Here is a 15,082-nt window from a genome sequence, read left to right as displayed (position 1 = left end):
ATAGATTCTGATGTTATTGGTCTGGGTAACAATCTAGGCATCTGGTTTTAAAAACTTCCCAGGTGACAGTCTTGTGCAGCCAGGGTTGAGACCACCGACCTAGAACAGTGGCCCTTGATCTGTGTTTCCCAGATAAGCACCAGCAAACTGTGTTTTAATTATCACTCCAGGTGATGCAGGCTACAATTTGAGAACCATTGCTCTAGCACTCAAGGAATTTGTAGTCTAACCCAGTCATTATCCTTAAATTTACATAACCCCTAAATATTTGTGGAGAGCATGTTCCAGAGGCAGAAAACTTTTTCATACCTAGCACTATGCTAGGCAAGAATAACTTAGGGTCCAGTTGGAGAGTGACCCACATGGAACCAATTAGTGAGAAGGAAACCATGCAGGTTGCTGGCTTATAATGTTTCTTCTGCAGTAAAGGGTGTTCGTTTTAGTTCTCACACCAAATCTTTGAAATTAGAATTACAAAATACCACGTATGTGGTCTGTTATTTCTTTCCTTCCTGTATTTTGAAACACAAAATACATTTTTGCAACCTCAAATCTTTCCTTAACCTTAGCCTTTTGAGCCAGTGATTCTCTTTTTTCTTGGTTTTGATCAATAAGTGATTCTTCTTTTCCCCTTCTGCAGCCATTTGAGAACATTATTGGAATGGCTTTGACATTTTAGAAAATACATAGCTTAGAATTTTGCTTTCTAAAAGTTTGTATTGAAAAACCTAGATTTAAATCTGTGTTGAAGGTCTTGAGATTTTTTTCTACATGCCAGCCTATAGTTGTGAAGTGGTTTCTGCGTCATTAATTATGGACTCTTAAGGAAGCATGTTTCCCACTGTGCAACATTTGTGGGGACATATCCCAACAATATTCATATAAAAACAGTCAGTGAAGAAATGCCTGGATTATTTATCCTATATAAGGGCACTTTGATATGACATGGTTGCTGATAATGATTCTCTTTAAACAACCTCTGCAAATAGAAGACTCAGAACCTAATGTTCAGCCTAGTTTACTTGAGAGCACAATGATATTACACACACACACACACACACACACACACACACACACACCCTTCCAGGCTAATTAATATGACAGAGATGACACAGCAATACTTCCAGGGACTGAATTTTGACTACCCTTTCATTAGACTAGGGAGAGAAGCTGCAAAACCAAGATTTATCTCCTTGAAATAGTGAATTGAATTTGGCTTCCAAGGCCTGTCAGCATCAGAATATAGTTTTCTATGCCTATGTCTACCCCCTATTCTCTCCCAACTAAGAGGACTTAAACTCTTTCTGCTAGATACATGCCTCAGCCCTTGAGTCCTCTCCCATTCCCCATAGGGCCTTGTGTGGTACCCCATCACCATGGTGACATTCAGACATCTCTCAAGAGGCTTGAGCTGGTTAGTCAAAGCATGGAACTCATTATCCCTATAGAGTCAGAAGAGAGAATAATGTATAGAAGAGTAGTTGAAAATCATGGAAGAAAAGTAAAAGATAGTTATTTAGAATCATTTATGGGAATTCTTTAGAGGGTAGTCAATTAAGTAAAATCAGGGAAGAATGAGGTTTAAAATAATTGGAAGTAAGGTCAGTAAGTTTGGTAAGAAGGAAATACTCTCTAGTAGAGAATGAAGTCTTGAAATATCAGATGGCCATTTCTATAAATATATTGGGAATTACTTTTTAAAAAATCATATGGGAAAAAATTCTCAGCGAGTCTGTAAGAAACTTTCTGCCTTGGAGACCCTAGGAAGTCTTTTTAAATGTGTTCCCCCACTGGTTCTCAGGACTTCTCAAGTCTTGAAAATCAATTTCTACTCATTCTTCATGGAGTTCATTGTCCAAATATCATTGGTAACATTTTTGAAAAATTACAATCACATATAGTGACTGATCCATTATCTTTCATTCATAGCATATCAATAACCCCCCAAAGAAGATAATTATATCATTATATGCAACATGATCTCTAAATCCAACAGGTGCAGTTAGAAGGAGAACAGACTAGATGACAGCAAAAGATCTACTCAGAGATGAACAATTTTTAAAGAAAATTACCTAGTTCTTCATAAACATTACCACCTGCAGATAATCAGAAAATATACCTTATACCATATAGTTTGCTCTGTTTTTATTCTGGTAGTTGAATTACTTCTTCTGTAACAAAAAAATCACATTGAAAAAAAAATGTTATAACTGAACATGGTGTATTATGTATTAGCATTAAAGTGAAATTATATACATGTTTATATTCTTGCAAGCCTAAATAAAAGAGATTAATAAAATAAATATTAGAATACTTTTTAGAGCCTCAGTAGAAATATCAAGAAGCTATTTTTAAGTCAGTTAATGAAATATTTTCCTCTCTAAAAATCAGGAGAGTATTATATGAAATTGTGAAATGGAAATCTTCTATTGTGTACTCTCAAGTATCATAAGAAGAGAATTTATATTTCTGCCATGGAAAGAAACATTGCCTCAAGGCTCAAAAAATAGGAAACCTAAGTGGTGTTAATGAAGAAATTGAATAAAATCATCTCTCTAGTTTTCACGGTTCAGTGTATAGGGAAATTCTAAATGTAAGTGTGAAAACTGGTTTGAGTTTTCTGAAACTTCTTTTTAAAAAATTTAATAAACTTTTTTTTAGAGCAGCTTTAGGTTCACAGCAAAACTGAACACCAAGAGAATTCCAACATACCCCTTATGCCTACATATGGACATCCTCCCATGCTATTGAAACATATCCTCGCCAGCATGGAATGTTTGTTACACATGATGAAGCTACAATGACACGTCATTATCACCTAAAAATCATAGTTTACATTAGGGTTCACTCTTGGTGTACATTTTATGGGTTTGGACGAATGTATAATGACAAGTTTTCATTACAGTATCGTACAGAGCAGTTTCACTGCCCTAAAAATGCCTGTGTTTGCCCTCCTCCCTAACCCCTATAATCACGGATCTTTTACTGTCTCCTTAGTTTTGACTTTCCCAGAATGTTAGTCATATAGTTGGCATAGAGTATGTAGCCTTTTCAGGTTGGCTTCCTTTTCATAGTAATAGACTTTTAAGATTCCTTCATGTCTTTTCATGATGTGATATCTCATTTCTTTTTAGTGCTGAATAGTATTCAATTGCCTGGATGTGCCACAGTTTTTTCATCCATTCACCTACTAAAGGACATCATGGGTGCTTCCAGGTCTTGACAATTCTGAGTAAGGCTGCTACAGATATTCATATGCAGGTTTTTTTATGTGAATATAAAATTTCAACTCATTTGTGTAAATACCAAGGAGAGTAGTTGCTGGGTTGAATGGTAAAGTATGTTTAAAATGTTTAGTTTTGTTAAGAAACCACCAAACTTTCTTCCAAAGTGCCTGTGCTATTTTGCATTTCCCCCAACAATGAATGAAGATTCCTCTTGCTCCATATCCTCGGAGTTGTCAGTGTTCCAAATTTTGGCCATTCTAATAGATGAGTAGTACTATTGAATTGTTTTAATTTGAATTGTTCCTGATCTTTGTAGGAAAGCTTTGAGTTTCTCGCCATTAATTATGATGTTAACTGTAGATTTTCCTTATCAAGTTGAGAAAGTTCCTCCACTATTCCTAGTTTGCCAAGAGTTTTTAATCATGAATAGGTGTAAGATTTTGTCAAATGCTTTTTCTGCATCTATTGATATAGGCATGTAATTTTTTTTTTCTTTTTAGCCTGCCGATAGCCTGAGTGCATCAATTTATTTTCAAATGTTGAACCTACTTTGCACACTTGGTATAAACCCCACTTGGTCATGATGTATAATGCTTTTTATTACATTATTGAATTCATATTGTTGGGGGAGTTTACATCTATGTTCATGAAAGACATTGATCTGTAGTTTTCTCTCCTGGTTTTGCCTTCATCTGGTTTTGTTATTAGGTTAATGCTGGCCTTGCAGAAAAGTTAGGAAGTATTTCTTCTGCTTTTATCTTCTGGAAGAAATTGTTGAGAATTAGTATAAGTTCTACCTTAAACATCTGGTACAATTTACCAGTAAATTTGTCTAGTTGTGGTGATTTCTATTTTGGAAAGTTTATTATTGATTCAGTTTTTTTTTTTTTTTTTTTTGGTCTTTTTTCCTTTTTCTGGGGCTGCTCCAGCGGCATATGGAGGTTCCCAGGCTAGGGGTCGAATCGGAGCTGTAGCTGCCGGCCTACGCCTGAGCCACAGCAACGCAGGATCCGAGCCATGTCTGCGGCCTACACCACAGCTCACAGCAACGCCGGATCGTTAACCCACTGATCAAGGGCAGGGACCGAACCCGCAACCTCATGGTTCCTAGTCGGATTCGTTAACCACTGCGCCACGACAGGAACTTCCAGTTGTTGTTGTTGTTGTTGTTTTTTAATAGATATAGGCCTATTCAGTATCTATTTATCCATGAGTGGGTTTCTTTTTTCTTTTCCTTTTTTTGCATTTTCTTTTCTTTTCTTTTAATTTGCCGTATACATTACTTTTTTTCCTACTGTACAGCATGGTGACCCAGTTACACATACATGTATACATTCTTTTTTCTCACATTATCATGCTCCATCATAAGTGACTAGACATAGTTCCCAGTGCTACACAGCAGGATTTCATTGCTTACCAATTCCAAAGGCAAAAGTCTGCATCTATTAACCCCAAACACCCTACCCATCCCACTCCCTCCCCCTTGGCAACCACAAGTGTATTCTCAAAGTCCATGATTTTCTTTTCTGCGGAAAGGTTCATTTGTGCCATATATTAGATTCTAGATATAAGTGATATCATATGGTATTTGTCTTTGCTTTCTGACTTACTTCACTCAGTATGAGAGTCTCTAGTTATATCCATGTTGCTGCAAATGGCATTATTTTGTTCTTTTTTATGGCTGAGTAGTATTCCATCATGTATATATACCACATCTTCCTAATCCAATCATCTGTTGATGGATTATTTGGGTTATTTCCATGCCTTGGCTCTTGTGAATAGTGCTGCAATGAACATGTGGGTGCATGTGTCTTTTTTAAGGAAAATTTTGTCTGGATATGTACCCAAGATGGGATTGCTAGGTCATATGGTAGTTCTGTGTATAGATTTCTAAGGTATCTCCATACTGTTCTCCATAGTGGCTGTACCAGCTTACATTCCCACCAACAGTGCAGGAGCGTTCTCTTTTATCCACACCCCCTCCAGCATTTGTTATTTGTGGACTTACTAATGATGGCCATTCTGACTTGAGGTGGTATCTAATGGTAATTTTGATTTGCATTTCTTTTTTTTTTTTATTTTATTTTCCCACTGTACAGCAAGGGGGTCAGGTTATCCTTACATGTATACATTACAATTACAGTTTTTCCCCCACCATTTCTCCTGTTGCAACATGAGTATCTAGACATAGTTCTCAATGTTATTCAGCGGGATCTCCTTATAAATCTATTCTAGGTTGTGTCTGATAAGCCCAAGCTCCCGATCCCTCCCACTCCCTCCCCCTCCCATCAGACAACCACAAGTCTCTTCTCCAAGTCCATGATTTTCTCTTCTGAGGAGATGTTCATTTGTGCTGGATATTAGATTCCAGTTATAAGTGATATCATATGGTATTTGTCTTTGTCTTTCTGGCTCATTTCACTCAGGATGAGATTCTCTAGTTCCATCCATGTTGCTGCAAATGGCATGATGTCATCCTTTTTTATGGCTGAGTAGTATTCCATTGTGTATATATACCACCTCTTCCGAATCCAGTCATCTGTCGATGGACATTTGGGTTGTTTCCATGTCCTGGCTATTGTGAATAGTGCTGCAATGAACATGCAGGTGCATGTGTCTCTTTTAAGTAGAGCTTTGTCCGGATAGATGCCCAAGAGTGGGATTGCAGGGTCATATGGAAGTTCTATGTATAGATTTCTAAGGTATCTCCAAACTATTCTCCATAGTGGCTGTACCAGTTTACATTCCCAAGAGCAGTGCAGGAGGGTTCCCTTTTCTCCACAGCCCCTCCAGCACTTGTTATTTGTGGATTTATTAATGATGGCCATTCTGACTGGTGTGAGGTGGTATCTCATGGTAGTTTTGATTTGCATTTCTCTTATAATCAGCGATGTTGAGCATTTTTTCATGTGTTTGCTGGCCATCTGTATATCTTCTTTGGAGAAATGTCTATTCAGGTCTTTTGCCCATTTTTCCATTGATTGATTGGTTTTTTTGCTGTTGAATTGTATAAGTTGCTTATATATTCTAGAGATTAAGCCCTTGTCAGTTGCATCATTTGAAACTATTTTCTCCCATTCTGTAAGTTGTCTTTTTGTTTTCTTTTTGGTTTCCTTTGCTGTGCAAAAGCTTTTCAGTTTGATGAGGTCCCATGGGTTTATTTTTGCTCTAATTTCTATTGCTTTGGGAGACTGACCTGAGAAAATATTCATGATGTTGATGTCAGAGAGTGTTTTGCCTATGTTTTCTTCTAGGAGTTTGATGGTGTCCTGTCGTATATTTAAGTCTTTCAGCCATTTGGAGTTTATTTTTGTGCATGGTGTGAGGGTGTGTTCTAGTTTCATTGCTTTGCATGCAGCTGTCCAGGTTTCCCAGCAATGCTTGCTGAATAGACTTTCTTTTTCCCATTTTATGTTCTTACCTCTCTTGTCAAAGATTAATTGACCATAGGTGTCAGGGTTTATTTCCGGATTCTCTGTTCTGTTCCATTGGTCTGTCTGTCTGTTTTGATACCAGTACCACACTGTTTTGATGACTGTGGCTTTGTAGTATTTCTTGAAGTCTGGGAGAGTTATGCCTCCTGCTTGGTTTTTGTTTCTCAGGATTGTTTTGGCGATTCTGGGTCTTTTGTTGTTCCATATAAATGTTTGGATTGTTTGTTCTAGTTCTGTGAAAAATGTCATGGGTAATTTGATAGGGATTGCATTGAATTTGTAGATTGCTTTGGGTAGGATGGCCATTTTCACAATATTGATTTTTCCAATCCAGGAACATGGAATATCTTTCCATTTCTTTACATCTTCTTTGATTTCTTTGATTAAGGTTTTATAGTTCTCGGCATATAGGTCCTTTACCTCTTTGGTCAGGTGTATTCCGAGGTATTTGATTTTGTGAGGTACAATTTTAAAAGGTATCATATTTTTGTATTCCTTTTCTAATGTTTCATTGCTGGTATACAGAAATGCAACTGACTTCTGAATGTTAATCTTATATCCTGCCACTTTGCTGAATTTATTAATCAGTTCAAGGAGTTTTGGTGTTGAGTCCTTAGGGTTTTCTAGGTATAGAATCATGTCATCTGCATACAGTGACAGTTTGATCTCTTCTCTTCCTATATGGATGCCTTTGATTTCTTTTGTTTGTCTAATTGCTGTGGCTAAGACTTCCAAAACGATGTTGAAGAGCAGTGGTGAGAGTGGGCATCCCTGTCTTGTTGCAGATTTGAGTGAGAAGGCTTTCAGTTTTTCCCCATTGAGGATTATATTTGCTGTGGGTTTATCATAAATGGCTTTGATTATATTCAGGAATGCATTTCTTTAATAATCAGTGATGTTGAGCATTTTTTTCATGTGCCTGTTGGCTATCTGTATATCTTCTTTGGAGAAATGTCTATTCAGGTCTTTTGCCCATTTTTTGGGGGTTGTTGGCTTTTTTTGCTGTTGAGTTGTATAAGTTGTTTGCATATTTTAGAGATTAAGCCCTTGTCAGTTGTATCATTTGAAACTATTTTCTCCCATTCTGTAAGTTGTCTTTTTGGTTTCCTTTGTTGTACAAAACTTGTCAGTTTGATTAGGTCCCATTGGTTTATTTTAGTTTTTATTTCTGTTGTTTGGGGAGACTGACCTGAGAAAATATTCACAGGGTTGAAGTCAGAGTATATTTTCCTATGTTTTCTTCCAGGAGTTTGATGGTGTCTTGTCTTATATTTAAGTCTTTCAGCCATTTTGAGTTTATTTTCGTGCATGGTATGAGGGTGTGTTCTAGTTTCATTGGTTTGCATACAGCTGTCCAGCTTTCCAGCAATACTTGCTGAAAAGACTGTCTTTTTCCCATTTTATGTTCTTGCCTCCTTTGTCAAAGATTAATTGACCATAGGTGTCTGGATTTATTTCTGGGTTCTCTATTCTGTGACATTGGTCTGTATGTCTGTTTTGGTACCAGTACCACACTGTTTTGATGACTGTGGCTTTGTAATATTGCCTGAAGTCTGGAAGAGTTATGCCTCCTGCTTGGTTTTTGTTTCTCAGGATTGCTTTAGTGATTCTGGTTTTTTTGTTGTTCCATATAAATGTTTGGATTGTTTGTTCTAGTTCTGTGAAAAATGTCCTGGGTAATTTGATAGGGATTGCATTGAATCTGTAGATTGCTTTGAGTAGTATGGCCATTTTAACAATATTAATTTTTCCAACCCAGGAGCATGGAATATCTTTCTTTGTGTGGGTTTTTATAGATTGTGTCTTTCAAAGACTGGGACCATTTCATCTAAGTTAACAAATTTGTGCAAAGAGTTGTTTGTGTTTCCTTATTATCATTTTAATGTCCATGGAATCTGTAGTGATGGCCCCACTTTCATTTCTTTTTTGTGTTGGTTTTTGGGTTTTTTGTTTTTGTCTTTTTAGGGCCGCACCCACGGCAAAGGGCAGTTCCCAGGTTAGGGGTTGAATCAGAGCTGTAGCTGCCAGCCTATGCCACAGTCACAGGAACATGGGATCTGAGCCTAGTCTGCAAATTACACCACAGTTTGAGGCAATGCTGGATCTTTAACCCACTGAGCGAGGCCAGGGATTACACCTGAGGCCTCACGCATACTAGTCAGATTCATTTCCTCTGAGCCATGATGGAAACTCCCCCATTTTCATATCTGATACTATGTCTTCTCTCTTTTTTCTTAGCATGATTAGAGGCTTATTGATTTTTCTTATCCTTTTTGAAAAATTAACTTTGGGTTTTATAGATTTTCTCTTCTGATTTCCTATTTTCAATTTCATTGATTTCTGCTCTAATTTTTATGATTTATTTTCTTCTGCTTCTAGTTCTAAGGTTGAAGCTTGGATTGCAGGTTTTAAATCCTTATTGTCTAGTACATGTATTCAATGCTATAAATTTCCCTCTTAGTACTGCTTTTGGTGCATCCTGCAAATACTGATAGGTTGTATTTCAACTTTTATTTAGTTTAAAATATTTTTAAATTTATCTTGTGCCTTCTTCTTTGACCTATGTGTTACTTAGATGTATGTTGTTTAATCTTCAAATATTTTGGGATTTTCCAGTAATCTTTCTGTAGTGATTTCTAGTTTAATTCCAGTTAATTATAATCTGACTGAGTGCACATGTTACGTGGTTTCTATTCTTTTAAATCTGTTAGGGTATGTTTAATGGCCAAGAATGTGGTTTATTTTGATGAATGCTTCATGTGAGCTTGAGAAGAGTGTGTAATCATCTGTTGTTGAATGAATTAGTTTATAGATGTCAATTATATCCAGTCAAACAATGATGCTGTTGAGTTCAGCTATATCCTTACTGATTTTATGCCTGTTGGATCTGTCTATTTCTGATAAAAGTGTGTTAAAGTCACCAATTATACCAGAAGATTCATCTATTTCTTCTCGTAAATCTTATAGATTTTGTCTCATATATTTTAATGCTTTGTTATTAGGTGTATAGACATTAGAAATGCTATATGTTCTTTGGGGTTTTATTATGTAGTGTCCCTCTTTACCCTAATAACTTTTTTGCTTGAAATCTGCTCTATCTGAAATTTGAAAGATACTCCTACTTTCTTCTGATTAGTGTATATCTTTCTCCATTTCTTTAGTTTTGATATGTATGTGCCTTGATATTTAAAGTGGATTTTCTGAGACAACGTATAGTTCAGTAATTTTTTTGATCCATTTTGAAAATATCTTTTAGTTGGTGTATTTAGACCATTGATTTTTGATGTTATTGTTGATATGGTAGATTAATATCTACTGTTTTTGTTACTCTTTTCTTTGTGTGGCCTTTATTCTTTGTTCCTATTTTTGTTTTCTACATGTTTTCTGCCTTTTGTGGTTTTAGTTGAATGCTTTACATGATTGCATTTACTCTCCTTTCTTAGCATATCAGTTACACATTTTAATAAAGTTTTTTCAGTGCTTAACCTAAAATTCACAATATATATTTACAACTATACCAAATACACTTTTTTTTTTTTGGTCTTTTCAGGGCTGCACCTGTGGCATATGGAGGTTCCCAGGCTAGGGTTCTAATCCAAGCTGTAGCCTCTAGCCTACACCACAGCCACAGCAATGCAGGATCCAAGCTGCATCTGTGACCTACACAGCAATGCCAGATCCTTACTCCACTGAGCAAGGCCAGGGATCAAATCTGCACCCTCATGGCTCCTAGTCAGATTCGTTTCCATTGCACCACAATGGGAACTCCACCAAATACACTTTCTGATGACACTACACTGCTTCATGGGTAGTGTGAGTACCTTATAATAACAAAATATTCCTAGTATCTCTCTTCTGTCCCTTGTTTCATTACTGTCATTCATTTCACTTGTATATCAGCATGTAGAGTCATGTATTTTCAGAGATACAATTATGTATCGTATATGATTATATATCATAATATAGTTATTTTTGATTTACACATAAGTACATTGTTGCTCCTATTGTTTTAAATAAATTATTATCCATTGGATCAGTTAAGAATGAGAAAAATAAACGTTTTATTTTACTCTCACTTATTCTTTCTTCAGTGTTCTTTCTTTATGTAGATCCAAGCTTCTGATTTATAGAATTTTTCTTCTCTCTGAAAAGCCCCTCTTAATATTTCTTATAAGGAAGATCTACTGGCAAAAAAATTTCTTTACTTATTTTTTTTTGGTCTGAGAAAGTCTTTATTTCTCCTTCAGTTTGAAAGATTAGTTAGCAGAGTACTGAATTCTAGGGTGGTGGATTTTTTTCCTCTCAATGCTTTAAATATTTTACTCCATTATTTTCTTGCTTAAATAGTTTTTGGGAGAAAATGGATGTAATTCTTATGTTTGATCCTCTATCATTAAAGCATTTCCCCTTCCCCTTGCTTCTTTCAAGATTTTTTTCTCTATCTTTAATTTTCTAAAGTTTGAATAGGCCTAGAGGTAGGTGTTTTGGTATTTATCCTTCTTAGTATTCTCTAAGTTTCTTAGATCTGTGGTTTGGTGTCTGACATTAATATGGGGAAATTCTTAGTCCTGCTTCTTTTCTTTTTCTCTTTCTTCTCCCTATGATAACCCCTTTATGCATATGTTACCTTTTGTAGTTTTTCTAGAGTTATTGTAAATTCTGTTGTATTTTTTTCAGGTTGTTTTCACCTTGATTTTCAGTTTTAGAAGTTTTTATTGTTGTATCCTCAAGCCCAGAGATTCTTTCCTTGTTTATGCCCAGTCTACTAATGAGCACATTAAAGACATTCTTCTTTTCTATTGAAATGTTTTTAATTTCTAGCATTTAAAAAATTCTTTCTTTGAATTTCCATCTCTTTGCTTATGTTATCCATCTGTTGTTCTTTTATGTTATCTTACCTTTTCCATTAAATCCCTTAGCATATTAATCATAGTGGGTTTTGTTTTGTTTTTGCTTTTTGGTTTTTCTTTTTGTTTTTTGTTTTTTGTTTTTTAGGGCTGCACCTACAGCATATGGAAGTTCCCAGGCTAGGGGTCAAATCGGAGCCACAGCTGCCAGCAACAAGGGATCCGAGCTTCATCCATGACCTACACCACAGCTCAAGGCAACACCAGATCCTTAACCCACTGAGCAAGGCCAGGGATCAAACCCACGTCCTCATGGGATACTAGTCAGGTTCATTACCTCTGGGCCGTGAAGAGAACTGCTTAATCATAGTTTTTAAAAACTCCTTTCTGATAATTCTAGCACCCTTGCCATATCTACCTATGGTTCTAATGCTTGTTTAGCCTCCTCAGAATGTGTTTTCTTTGTCTTTTAATATACCCTGCAATTTTTTGTTGAATGATGTACATGATATACTGGGGAAAGGAACTGCCTTTGATAGTGATGATGTAATGGCAAGGCAAGTGGAGAAGAAAAGCATTTTATAATTCTATGATTATGTTTCAGCCTTTGCTAAGCCTGTGTCTCTGGACTGTATACTTGACCAACACACACCTACTCACCCACCCCTCTTTCCTCACTGCTACAGGATGCTTGAGTTAGGTGTTTCATTTCCCCCAGGTAGGTTATGCTCTGATAACATCCTAGCAGGTTAGGCTCTGGTAAAACAGTTTCTCCTCAGAAACAGTTTCTCCTCAGAGCAGGCTGTACTAAGAACAATAGAATGTTCTGCTATATTTCAAAATAATTTCCTTTCCTCTCCTCCTGCCAGAAGCACAAGGAGAGATTTTTTTCCGATATTCACTATGAGGACCTGGTAGAATACCTAAAGTTACAATGAAAGTATTGCACCTGCTATGACTGGGACCCCCTGTAGTTTTTAACTCTCAGACTTTCTACACTGAGCCTCCAACAATTCATCAATTGCAGTTTAGGTATTCTTACTCTAATACTGGGTCTGTAGAGGTTCTCACTCTAGCAAGTTGGGATTTTCTGAACTTGCCTGTCTGTCTCTCCAGTTTGCTCATGACCTCACTTCTCTGAGAGATCTAGGAAGAGCTGCTGATTTTTCAGTTTGTTCACCTTTATACTTATGTGAGGAGGAAATGGCATCTTCTAAGCTCCTTACACCAATAAGAAACACAAAGTCTCTGAACTTACTTTTACAGAGAAACTTAGAATTGTCTCTAGATGATGTTTAAGTAAAGAAAGTCGCATTTATCTTTATCAAATGTCAATAAGAAAACTGTTTTCAGTCTTTGTAGTTCTAATACGAAGCATATACTTGCACAACTGGTAAATTTTGCTTGTATTTTTTTTCAGCCTCTTGAATGTGATTGTTGATAACCCAAGGGCCTCTTTCATTTGCAAATATATTTTGCTTTTAAGGGCTTATCACTATGATGGAGAAATTTTTAAAATGTATCCTTATTCTTCCCATGTGATGTGCAGTTGAATTCATTTCATTAACATGCAAATCATATTGCGTTTCAGTGCATTTTTCTACTATGTATATAATTTACGTCAAATTTTAATTTTCATTTAACATACATAGAAACAAAAGTACACAGATCATAACTATATAAGCTGAATGATTTTTCACAGAGTAGATATCCCAATTTAACTAGCCACCAAGTCAAGAAACAAAATGTTACCAGAAACCTAGAAGCCCTCCTATGTCCCTTTAGTCATTCTCATCTCCACTATGCAATGGACTGAATTTTTATGTCCCACCAAAATTCATATGTTGAAATCCTAATCCCCAGTGTGATAATATTAGAAGATGGAGTCTTTAGGAAGTGATTAGGTCATGAGGGTAGAGCCCTCATGATAACATTAGTGCTTTATAGAAGTGACCCCACAGAGCTCCCTTCCCATTTCCACCGTCTCTGAACTAGGAAGCAAGCAGGATCTCACTAGATATTGAATCTTCTAGTGCCCTGATCATGGACTTCCAAGACTCCATAACTGTGAAAAATAAATGTTTATTGTTTATTCCATCCTATTTAAAGTATTTTTGTTAAAAAACCCTGAACAAAGACATCCCCTTTGCAAAATTGACCACTGATTGTTTTCTGATAGTTTGGGACTTAATATAATAGAGGTTTACAACATCTATTCCTTGTCTGTCTTCTTTTCTTCAATGTTATGTTTGTTAGATACATATATGTTGTTATATGTTATTGTAGTTTATTCATTTCATTGCTATATAGAATTCCACTGTGTAACTGTATACCAAGATTTATTTCTCCATTATCCAAATGACATTTGAATTGTTTCAAGTTTGGGGCTGTTACAATGAGTGTTTCCATGGATATTCTTTTACATATATTTTGGAAACATATAATTGCATTTCCATTGGATATATATCTTTAAGTGAGAGTGCTGTATCATAAGCCTTATACACTCTGTTAGGTTTAGTGGATATGACAATGGAGTTTTTTGATCTCCCTAAAATTCCACTTGAAAGCAAAACAAACTAATAAGGACTCTGTGTGTATGTTGGGGGGGAGATTATGTATGACTTTTTTTAAAACTAGGTAAAGGAGTTCCCGTCGTGGCGCAGTGGTTAACGAATCCGACTAGGAACCATGAGGTTGCGGGTTCGGTCCCTGCCCTTGCTCAGTGGGTTAACGATCCGGCCCTGCCGTGAGCTGTGGTGTAGGTTGCAGACGCGGCTCGGATCCCGCGTTGCTGTGGCTCTGGCGTAGGCCGGTGGCTACAGCTCCGATTCAACCCCTAGCCTGGGAACCTCCATATGCCGCGGGAGCGGCCCAAGAAATAGCAACAACAACAACAAAAAAAAAAAAAAAAAAGACACAAGACAAAAAAAAAAAAAAAAAAAAAAAAAAAAAAAAAAAAAAAAAAAAAAAAAAAACTAGGTAAAAAAAAAATCACAGAAATTCTTAATAGGGATAGATATGGACAAAGCACCAAGATCTATAATTGTATAATAGTAGGAAAATAAAAAGATATCTACCAACATATGTTACAAGCCAAGGAAGCAAGTCATCCACACATACCACCCCTTCAAAGAAGGGATATTACACCTCCTGGGGGGAGAATCTGATAACAATCAAATAAAGTGGGAAAGGCCCTCAGAGGATTCAAGTCAGAAATAAGTATGACAAACTATTCTCTTCAACAGTGATGTGTCAGACTGAGCCCTTCAGAATCTCACAGATATGCTGAATCTTCCTGCATGCAGAATATATCCCCCCATTCCATCCTAACAGTCCCCAAAGACTGTTAACTCATTCCAGCATCAACTCTGAAGGCTAACATCCAAAGTCTCATCTAAATATCATCTATATCAGATATGAGTGAGACTCGAGGTATGATTCATGCTGAGACAAGATTTCTTTCCAGCTGTGAATGTGTGAAACCAGAGAAGTTATGTGCTTCCAAAATACAATAGTGAGTAGGCATAGGACAGACATTCCCCTTCCAAACAGAAGAGAGAGGAGAGAAGAGGTG

The sequence above is a fragment of the Sus scrofa genome, chromosome 2 (assembly GCF_054392235.1).
Source record: "Sus scrofa isolate SSC_HxYL_T2T_F1_AM1 chromosome 2, Sscrofa_HxYL_maternal_Yorkshire_Landrace_v2.0, whole genome shotgun sequence".
Taxonomy (NCBI): Eukaryota; Metazoa; Chordata; class Mammalia; order Artiodactyla; family Suidae; genus Sus; species Sus scrofa.
Note: the sequence above shows the minus strand (reverse complement) of the source record.